At 39.1% G+C, this 12,010-nt stretch overlaps 1 pseudogene; it reads left to right on the forward strand.

Annotated features, from left to right (window-relative positions):
• The first annotated feature begins 10,138 nt into the window (after nt 1-10,138).
• LOC144309977 (18S ribosomal RNA) lies at nt 10,139-11,093 on the forward strand (annotated as a pseudogene).
• The last annotated feature ends 917 nt before the right edge of the window (nt 11,094-12,010 follow it).

Raw genomic sequence — 12,010 nt, forward strand, 5'->3', positions numbered from 1 at the left:
TCAGCATTTCCTAGGTTTATCCGGAATACCTCGTCGGTACTCTGACTATCCAGATGCATATACCACCTGAAATACCGTCTCCTCTATAGGATCGTTTATCTCGCTTACAGCGGTGATGCTTATAATTTTTATAATCTGAGAGGCCTTTGCATCCAAACGAGAAGTTGCTATAGTAGAACTTACTACAACTAATATTGAATGACTACATGGATGTCCCCCTCCATATCACACGTTCGAAGAACCTACATATGTAATCCAAAAATAAGAAAGGAAGGAATCGAACCCCCTAAAATTGGTTTCAAGCCAATGTCATAACCACTATGTCTTTCTCAATCAGGAGGTATTAGTAAAATATTACATAACTTTGTCAAGGTTAAATTATAGGTGAAACCCCTATATACCTCTATGGCGTACCCATTTCAACTCGGATTACAGGACGCAACCTCCCCTATTATAGAGGAGCTACTTCATTTTCATGACCATACACTAATAATTGTATTCTTAATCAGTTCTTTAGTTCTCTACATCATTTCCCTAATATTGACTACAAAATTAACTCATACAAGCACAATAGACGCACAGGAAGTAGAAACAGTATGAACTATCCTACCCGCCATTATCCTAATCCTAATCGCTCTACCTTCCCTCCGAATCCTTTATATAATAGACGAAATCAATAACCCCTCTTTAACCGTGAAAACAATAGGCCACCAATGATACTGAAGCTATGAATATACTGATTATGAAGACTTAAACTTTGACTCCTACATAATCCCAACACAAGAATTAAAGCCAGGAGAACTCCGACTATTAGAAGTAGACAACCGAGTTGTCCTCCCAATAGAAATAACCATCCGAATACTTATTTCTTCAGAAGACGTTTTGCATTCATGAGCTGTTCCATCACTAGGTCTAAAAACTGACGCTATTCCAGGACGACTAAACCAAACCACCCTTATAGCCATACGACCGGGACTGTATTATGGCCAGTGCTCTGAAATCTGCGGATCTAACCATAGCTTTATACCCATTGTTCTTGAAATAGTCCCCCTATCTTATTTTGAAACCTGATCTGCCTTAATAGTATAACCTAGACTAGACTTACTCATTAAGAAGCTATAAAGCATTAACCTTTTAAGTTAAAGACTGGGAGTTTTAACCTCCCCTTAATGAAATGCCACAGCTAGACACATCCACCTGATTTATTATAATCTTTTCAATATTTCTCACCCTCTTCATTCTATTCCAACTAAAAATTTCAAATCACCACTACCCGGAAAACCCAATAACCAAGTCTACTAAAATCACTAGTCAACATAATCCTTGAGAAAACAAATGAACGAAAATTTATTCGCCTCTTTCGCTGCCCCCTCAATAATAGGTCTCCCTATTGTAGTACTGATCGTCATATTCCCTTCCATTTTATTCCCAGCACCCAATCGCCTAATCAATAATCGGTTAATCTCCATTCAGCAATGATTAATTCAATTAACATCAAAACAAATACTAGCAATTCATAATCAAAAGGGACGAACCTGAGCTCTCATACTTATATCACTAATTCTATTCATTGGTTCAACTAACCTACTTGGACTACTACCCCACTCATTTACGCCCACGACACAACTCTCTATAAACCTCGGAATAGCAATCCCCCTATGAGCAGGGACAGTAATTACCGGTTTCCGCTATAAGACCAAAGCATCCTTGGCACACTTTCTACCCCAAGGCACCCCTCTTCCCCTAATTCCAATACTAGTAATCATCGAAACTATTAGTCTATTCATTCAACCCATAGCTCTAGCCGTTCGATTAACCGCCAATATTACTGCAGGACACCTCCTAATCCATTTGATTGGAGGGGCTACCTTAGCTCTTATTAATATTAGCGCGACCACAGCTTTCATCACTTTTATTATTTTAATTCTATTTACGATTCTAGAGTTTGCTGTTGCCTTAATTCAAGCCTATGTCTTTACCTTACTAGTAAGTCTATACTTACATGACAACACCTAATGACCCACCAAACTCACGCTTACCATATAGTTAACCCAAGCCCATGACCGCTAACAGGAGCCCTTTCTGCCCTTCTTATAACATCGGGTCTTATCATATGATTTCACTATAACTCAATATCCCTACTTACATTAGGATTCACAACCAACCTGCTAACCATATACCAGTGATGACGAGATGTGATCCGAGAAGGCACATTCCAAGGACATCACACCCCTATTGTACAAAAAGGACTACGGTACGGAATAGTTCTTTTTATTGTATCAGAAGTATTTTTCTTTGCAGGCTTCTTTTGAGCCTTTTACCATTCCAGCCTAGCCCCTACTCCTGAACTTGGAGGTTGCTGACCTCCCACCGGCATTATTCCTCTTAACCCACTAGAAGTTCCTCTACTCAACACCTCAGTCCTCCTAGCCTCCGGAGTATCTATTACTTGAGCCCATCATAGTTTAATAGAAGGCAATCGTAAACACATACTTCAAGGCCTATTTATTACAATCTCCTTAGGCGTATATTTTACACTATTACAGGCCTCCGAATACTACGAGACATCTTTTACAATCTCCGACGGAGTGTACGGATCTACCTTTTTTATAGCTACTGGGTTTCACGGACTACATGTAATTATTGGCTCCACATTCCTTATCGTGTGCTTTCTCCGACAACTATACTACCACTTCACATCAAACCACCACTTCGGATTTGAAGCCGCTGCATGATATTGACACTTTGTTGATGTAGTCTGACTATTCTTATATGTATCTATTTATTGATGAGGATCCTATTTCTTTAGTATAACTAGTACAATTGACTTCCAATCAGTTAGCTCCAGATCAACCTGGAAAGAAGTAATAAACGTAATACTAACCTTGATAACTAATGTAACCCTAGCGTCCTTACTTGTACTAATCGCATTCTGACTTCCCCAACTAAATATTTATACAGACAAGACAAGCCCCTACGAATGTGGTTTTGACCCCATGGGATCTGCTCGCCTACCTTTCTCTATAAAATTCTTCCTAGTTGCCATCACATTCCTGCTTTTCGACCTAGAAATCGCACTCCTACTCCCACTTCCCTGAGCGTCACAAACCAACAAGTTGACAACAATACTTATCATAGCACTCCTACTAATCTCCCTCCTAGCTGCAAGCCTAGCGTACGAATGAACCGAAAAGGGGCTAGAATGAACCGAATATGATAATTAGTTTAAGCCAAAACAAATGATTTCGACTCATTAGATTATGATTTATCTCATAATTATCATATGTCCATAGTATATATTAATATCTTTCTGGCATTCATTCTTTCTCTAATAGGTATACTTGTTTATCGATCACACCTAATATCATCGCTACTATGCTTAGAGGGCATAATATTATCACTATTTGTAATAATATCTGTAACTATTCTCAACAACCACCTTACATTAGCCAGCATGATACCAATCGTACTACTAGTATTTGCTGCCTGCGAAGCAGCATTAGGACTATCTCTACTAGTTATAGTATCTAACACCTACGGGACTGATTACGTACAAAACCTAAACCTCTTACAATGCTAAAAATTATCATCCCCACTATCATACTGATCCCCCTTACATGAGTATCAAAGCCTAACATAATCTGAATTAACACGACAACATATGGTTTGCTAATCAGCTTAATCAGCTTATTCTACCTGAATCAACCAAATGATAATACATTGAACCCCTCCTTAATATTTTTCTCTGACTCCCTATCAGCACCGCTACTAGCACTTACAACATGACTTCTACCCCTTATACTTATAGCAAGCCAACACCATTTATCAAAAGAACCCTTAACTCGAAAAAAACTATATATTTCAATACTGATTCTTCTCCAGTTGTTCCTAATTATAACTTTCACCGCCTCTGAACTTATCTTCTTTTACATCCTATTTGAGGCAACACTAATCCCAACCCTGATCATTATTACCCGATGGGGGAATCAAACTGAACGACTAAACGCAGGGCTCTACTTCTTATTTTATACTTTAATAGGATCTCTCCCACTCCTAGTAGCTCTCCTTTACATCCACAATTTCATGGGCTCCCTAAATTTTCTCATAATTCAATACTGAATTCAACCTCTGCCAAACTCCTGATCTAATGTTTTCTTATGATTGGCATGCATGATAGCATTCATAGTAAAGATACCTCTATACGGCCTCCACTTGTGACTACCAAAAGCACACGTAGAGGCCCCTATTGCCGGCTCCATGGTACTTGCCGCCGTACTCCTGAAATTAGGAGGCTATGGCATGATACGAATTACAACCCTACTAAACCCCCTGACCAACTTCATAGCGTATCCTTTCATAATATTATCTCTATGAGGCATAATCATAACAAGCTCTATCTGTCTCCGTCAAACAGATCTAAAATCCCTAATTGCATACTCCTCAGTTAGTCATATGGCACTCGTTATTGTAGCGGTTCTTATTCAAACACCATGAAGTTATATAGGTGCAACAGCCCTAATAATTGCCCATGGTTTAACATCCTCGATGCTATTCTGCTTAGCCAACTCCAATTACGAACGAATCCATAGCCGTACTATGATTCTCGCACGAGGACTTCAAACCCTCCTTCCCCTGATAGCAGCCTGATGGTTATTAGCAAGCCTCACAAATCTGGCTCTTCCTCCAACAATTAATCTTATCGGAGAACTATTTGTAGTGATATCCTCATTCTCATGATCCAACATTACTATTATTCTAATAGGAATTAACATCACCATCACTGCCCTATACTCACTTTATATACTAATCACCACACAGCGTGGTAAATATTCCCACCATATCAAAAATATCAAACCGTCATTCACACGAGAAAATGCCCTAATAACCTTGCATCTACTGCCTCTACTCCTCCTATCCCTTAACCCTAAAATTATTCTCGGTCCCATCTACTGTAAGCATAGTTTAACAAAAACATTAGATTGTGAATCTAATAATAAAAGCTCAAACCTTTTTGCTTACCGAAAAAGTACTGCAAGAACTGCTAACTCATGCTCCCATGTATAAGAACATGGCTTTTTCAACTTTTATAGGATAGAAGTAATCCATTGGTCTTAGGAACCAAAAAATTGGTGCAACTCCAAATAAAAGTAATAAATATATTTACTTCATGCATAATCACAGCTCTAGTCATTCTTACTTTGCCCATCATTATAACCTCTACTAAACTCTACAAAAATAAGCTATACCCATACTATGTAAAAACCGCTACTTCTTACGCATTCATAATTAGCATAATTCCCACAATAATATTCATCTACTCAGGACAGGAAACAATTGTTTCAAACTGACATTGAATAACAATCCAGACCATAAAACTATCCATGAGTTTTAAATTAGACTACTTCTCAATAATCTTTGTGCCCGTAGCCCTTTTTGTCACGTGGTCTATTATAGAGTTTTCTATATGATATATACACTCCGATCCTTATATTAACCGATTTTTCAAGTATCTTCTCTTATTTCTTATTACTATAATAGTCTTAGTCACCGCAAACAACATATTCCAACTATTCATTGGCTGAGAAGGAGTTGGCATTATATCATTTTTACTTATTGGATGATGATACGGCCGAACCGATGCAAATACAGCTGCCCTACAAGCTATCCTCTATAACCGTATTGGAGATGTAGGCTTCATTATAACCATAGCATGGTTTCTATTGAACTTAAACACATGAGACCTTCAACAAATCTTTATTACAACAAACGATAATTTTAATTTGCCGCTACTTGGCTTACTATTAGCAGCTACCGGTAAATCTGCTCAATTCGGCTTACATCCCTGACTCCCCTCAGCCATAGAAGGCCCCACTCCTGTATCAGCCCTACTTCACTCAAGCACAATAGTTGTAGCAGGAGTATTTCTTCTTATCCGCTTTCATCCACTAATAGAGCATAATCAAACTATTCAAACCCTCACTTTATGCTTAGGGGCTATTACTACACTATTTACTGCAATCTGCGCTCTTACACAGAACGATATCAAAAAAATTGTAGCGTTCTCTACCTCAAGCCAACTAGGCCTAATAATAGTAACAATTGGCATTAACCAGCCTTACCTAGCCTTCTTACACATCTGCACTCACGCATTTTTTAAAGCTATGTTATTCATATGTTCAGGGTCAATTATCCACAGCCTAAACGATGAACAAGACATTCGAAAGATAGGTGGCCTATTTAAAGTCCTTCCCTTCACCACAACTTCCCTGATTGTCGGAAGCCTCGCTTAACAGGCATACCTTTCCTTACAGGATTCTACTCCAAAGACCTGATCATCGAGTCCGCTAACACGTCGAATACCAACGCCTGAGCCCTCTTAATTACACTCGTTGCCACATCCCTAACCGCTGCCTACAGCACCCGAATTATATTCTTCGCTCTACTAGGCCAGCCCCGCTTCTCCCCTATAATCCTTATCAACGAGAATAATCCTCTCCTAATTAACTCTATTAAACGACTCCTTATCGGAAGTGTATTTGCAGGATACATTATCTCCCACAGCATCACACCCACCACCATCCCACAGATAACTATGCCTCATTATCTAAAAATGATAGCCCTTGCAGTAACTATCTTGGGTTTCATCCTGGCACTAGAACTAAACCTTACCATACAAGGACTCAAATTTAACTATCCATCTAATTACTTTAAATTTTCCACCCTCCTTGGCTATTATCCAACCATTATGCACCGCCTCACACCTAAAACAAGTTTAACCATCAGCCAGAAATCAGCATCTATACTTCTGGACTCCATCTGACTAGAAAACATCCTACCCAAATCAATCTCGTATTTCCAAATAAAATCTTCTACCCTTATTTCAAATCAAAAGGGTCTCATCAAGCTCTATTTCCTATCGTTCATACTAACTATAATTCTCAGCCTACTAATCCTTAATTACCACGGGTAACTTCCATGATAACCAACACACCAGTTAACAGCGACCAACCTGTAACAATCACCAACCAGGTTCCATAACTATATAAAGCCGCAATACCCATAGCCTCTTCACTAAAAAACCCAGAGTCCCCCGTATCATAAATTACCCAATCCCCTATTCCATTAAACTTTAATACTACCTCCACCTCATCATCCTTCAAAATATAGCAAGCAGTCAACAACTCAGACAATAGACCAGTAATAAAAGCCGCTAGAACAGCCTTATTTGAAACTCACACCTCAGGGTATTGCTCAGTAGCCATAGCAGTTGTATAACCAAATACTACTAATATACCCCCCAAATAAATTAAAAACACTATCAGCCCTAAAAAAGAACCCCCAAAATTCAGAACAATCGCACAACCAATCCCACCGCTAATAATTAGCACAAGCCCACCATAAATAGGAGATGGTTTAGTGGCAAAACCCACAAAACTCATCACAAAAACGATACTTAAAATAAATACAATGTATGTTATCATTATTCCTACATGGAATTTAACCATGACTAATGACATGAAAAATCATCGTTGTATTTCAACTATAAGAACATTAATGACCAACATTCGAAAAACCCACCCACTAGCCAAAATTGTCAACAATTCATTCATTGACCTCCCAGCGCCATCTAACATCTCTGCTTGATGGAATTTCGGGTCCTTATTAGGAGTATGCTTGATTCTACAGATTCTAACAGGTTTATTTCTAGCTATACACTACACATCGGACACGGCCACAGCTTTTTCATCGGTCACCCACATCTGTCGAGACGTTAACTACGGCTGAATTATCCGCTATATACATGCAAATGGCGCTTCCATATTCTTCATCTGCCTATTCATACATGTGGGACGAGGCCTATACTATGGATCCTATGTATTCATAGAAACATGAAACATTGGAATTGTACTACTATTCGCAACCATAGCCACAGCATTCATAGGCTATGTACTGCCGTGAGGACAAATATCATTTTGAGGGGCAACTGTAATCACTAACCTTCTCTCCGCCATCCCCTATATCGGAACCAACTTAGTAGAGTGAATCTGAGGTGGCTTCTCAGTAGACAAAGCAACCTTAACACGATTCTTTGCATTTCATTTTATCTTTCCATTCATCATCGCAGCTCTAGCAATAGTACACCTCCTATTTCTACACGAAACCGGATCCAACAACCCCTCAGGAATCACATCAGACTCAGACAAAATTCCGTTTCACCCCTACTACACAATTAAAGATATCCTAGGAATCCTACTCCTGCTCCTAGTCTTAATATCACTAGTTTTATTTTCACCAGACCTATTAGGAGATCCAGACAACTACACCCCTGCAAACCCCCTAAACACCCCTCCACATATCAAACCTGAATGATACTTCCTATTCGCCTATGCCATCCTACGATCTATCCCTAATAAATTAGGAGGTGTACTCGCCCTAGTATTCTCCATCCTAATTTTAGCATTCATTCCATTCCTCCACACATCTAAGCAACGCAGTATAATATTCCGACCCCTCAGCCAATGCCTATTCTGACTTTTAGTCGCCGATCTTCTCACTTTAACTTGGATTGGAGGACAGCCAGTTGAACACCCTTTCATCATTATCGGACAGGTCGCCTCAATTCTATATTTCACCATCCTATTGATTCTAATGCCAACAATTAGCGTTATCGAAAATAATCTTCTAAAATGAAGAGTCTTTGTAGTATAATCATTACCTTGGTCTTGTAAACCAAAAATGGAGAGTAGTCGCCCTCCCTAAGACTCAAGGAAGAAGCTCTTGCTCCACCATCAGCACCCAAAGCTGAAATTCTTCTTAAACTATTCCCTGACACCCCCTACATTCATATATTGGACCACCTCTACTGTGCTATGTCAGTATCTCCAAAAAATCCTTCTTTCCCTCCCCTATGTACGTCGTGCATTAATGGCTTGCCCCATGCATATAAGCATGTACATGATATTATATCTTTACATAGGACATGTCTAGTCCAATTCCACAACCCATTGATCCTCAACAGTAACTAGATGCATATCACTTAGTCCAATAAGGGCTTAATCACCATGCCTCGAGAAACCATCAATCCTTGCCTGTAATGTCACTCTTCTCGCTCCGGGCCCATGCTAATGTGGGGGTTACTATCATGAAACTATACCTGGCATCTGGTTCTTACCTCAGGGCCATGACTCTATTTATTCCAATCCTACTAATTCTCGCAAATGGGACATCTCGATGGACTAGTGACTAATCAGCCCATGATCACACATAACTGTGGTGTCATGCATTTGGTATCTTTTATTTTTAGGGGGGGAATCTGCTATCACTCATCTATGACCGCAACGGCACTAACTCTAACTTATCTTCTGCTCTCAGGGAATATGCCCGTCGCGGCCCTAATGCAGTCAAATAACTTGTAGCTGGACTTATTCATTATCATTTATCAACTCACGCATAAAATCAAGGTGCTATTCAGTCAATGGTTTCAGGACATATAATTCTAGGACACACGTGTGTACACGTACGTACACGTGTGTACACGTACGTACACGTGTGTACACGTACGTACACGTGTGTACACGTACGTACACGTGTGTACACGTACGTACACGTGTGTACACGTACGTACACGTACGTACACGTACGTACACGTACGTACACGTGTGTACACGTACGTACACGTGTGTACACGTACGTACACGTGTGTACACGTACGTACACGTGTGTACACGTACGTACACGTGTGTACACGTACGTACACGTGTGTACACGTACGTACACGCGCAAGACATTAAGTTAACTTATACAAACCCCCCTTACCCCCCATAAACTCATGTCATCTATTATACACTTATTTATGTCCTGCCAAACCCCAAAAACAGGACTAAGTGCATACAATACTCACAAGCTTTATTTAAATTGTATACAAATGTATTGCTACTCTAGTTAACTTAACACAACAGTCTTACACGCATTCGATCTCGTGGTCTATCTATAGATAGCATCCCCTTTTTTTTTCCTCTCATATTTACTATGTATTTTATTTATTATACACACTACAATTTCAGTATAAGTTAATGTAGCTTAATTAATAAAGCAAGGCACTGAAAATGCCAAGATGAGTCGCACGACTCCATAAACACAAAGGTTTGGTCCTAGCCTTCCTATTAGTTCTTAGTAGACTTACACATGCAAGTCTCCACGCCCCAGTGAGAATGCCCTTAAAATCAGCAGTGATCTAAAGGAGCAGGTATCAAGCACACTCTTAAGTAGCTCATAACACCTTGCTAAGCCACACCCCCACGGGATACAGCAGTGATAAAAATTAAGCCATAAACGAAAGTTTGACTAAGCCATACTAAAAAGGGTTGGTAAATTTCGTGCCAGCCACCGCGGTCATACGATTAACCCAAACTAATAGGCCCACGGCGTAAAGCGTGTTTAAGATACCTTTGCACTAAAGTTAAAACTTAACTAAGCCGTAAAAAGCTACAGTTACCATAAAATAGACCACGAAAGTGACTTTATAATAATCTGACTACACGATAGCTAAGACCCAAACTGGGATTAGATACCCCACTATGCTTAGCCCTAAACATAGATAATTTTACAACAAAATAATTCGCCAGAGGACTACTAGCAATAGCTTAAAACTCAAAGGACTTGGCGGTGCTTTATATCCCTCTAGAGGAGCCTGTTCTATAATCGATAAACCCCGATAAACCTCACCACCCTTTGCTAATTCAGTCTATATACCGCCATCTTCAGCAAACCCTCAAAAGGTAGAATAGTAAGCACAATCATTTTACATAAAAAAGTTAGGTCAAGGTGTAACTTATGGGGTGGGAAGAAATGGGCTACATTTTCTACCCAAGAACATTCCACGAACGTTTTTATGAAATTAAAAACTGAAGGAGGATTTAGTAGTAAATTAAGAATAGAGAGCTTAATTGAATAGGGCCATGAAGCACGCACACACCGCCCGTCACCCTCCTCAAGTAATAAGACACAACCATAACCATATTAACTTAACTAAGACACAAGAGGAGACAAGTCGTAACAAGGTAAGCATACCGGAAGGTGTGCTTGGATTAATCAAAGTGTAGCTTAACTAAAGCGTCTGGCCTACACCCAGAAGATTTCATTACTTATGACCACTTTGAACAAAAGCTAGCCCAACTAACCCCAAACTTAAGTATCACAGACATATAAAGTAAAACATTTAGTTAAATAATAAAAGTATAGGAGATAGAAATTTTAATTGGAGCGATAGAGATAGTACCGTAAGGGAATGATGAAAGACATCTTAACAGTATTAAACAGCAAAGATTACCCCTTTTACCTTTTGCATAATGAACTAGCCAGAAACGACTTAACAAAGAGAACTTAAGCTAAGCTCCCCGAAACCAGACGAGCTACCCATAAACAATCTAAAAGGATCAACTCATCTATGTAGCAAAATAGTGAGAAGATTTGTGGGTAGAGGTGAAAAGCCTAACGAGCCTGGTGATAGCTGGTTGCCCACAAACAGAATTTTAGTTCAACTTTAAATTTACCTAAAAAAAAACAAAATTTTAATGTAAATTTAAAATATAGTCTAAGAAGGTACAGCTTCTTAGAATCAGGATACAACCTTTATTAGAGAGTATATACTAACATCACCATAGTTGGCTTAAAAGCAGCCACCAATTGAGAAAGCGTTCCAGCTCAACAAACAATATAACTTAATCCCAATCATATTACATCAACTCCTAATTATACCTCCTGGGCCATTCTATTTAAATATAGAAGCAACAATGCTAGTATGAGTAACAAGAACTATTTTCTCCCCGCATAAGCTTATATCAGAAACGGATAGACCACTGATAGTTAACAATCTGATAATATCAACCCAAAAATGAAATACTTATCTACCCTATTGTTAACCCAACACAGGCATGCATTTAAGGAAAGATTAAAAGGAGTAAAAGGAACTCGGCAAACACAAACCCCGCCTGTTTACCAAAAACATCAC

Source organism: Canis aureus, unplaced genomic scaffold (assembly GCF_053574225.1).
Source record: "Canis aureus isolate CA01 unplaced genomic scaffold, VMU_Caureus_v.1.0 ptg000308l_RagTag, whole genome shotgun sequence".
Lineage (NCBI taxonomy): Eukaryota > Metazoa > Chordata > Mammalia > Carnivora > Canidae > Canis > Canis aureus.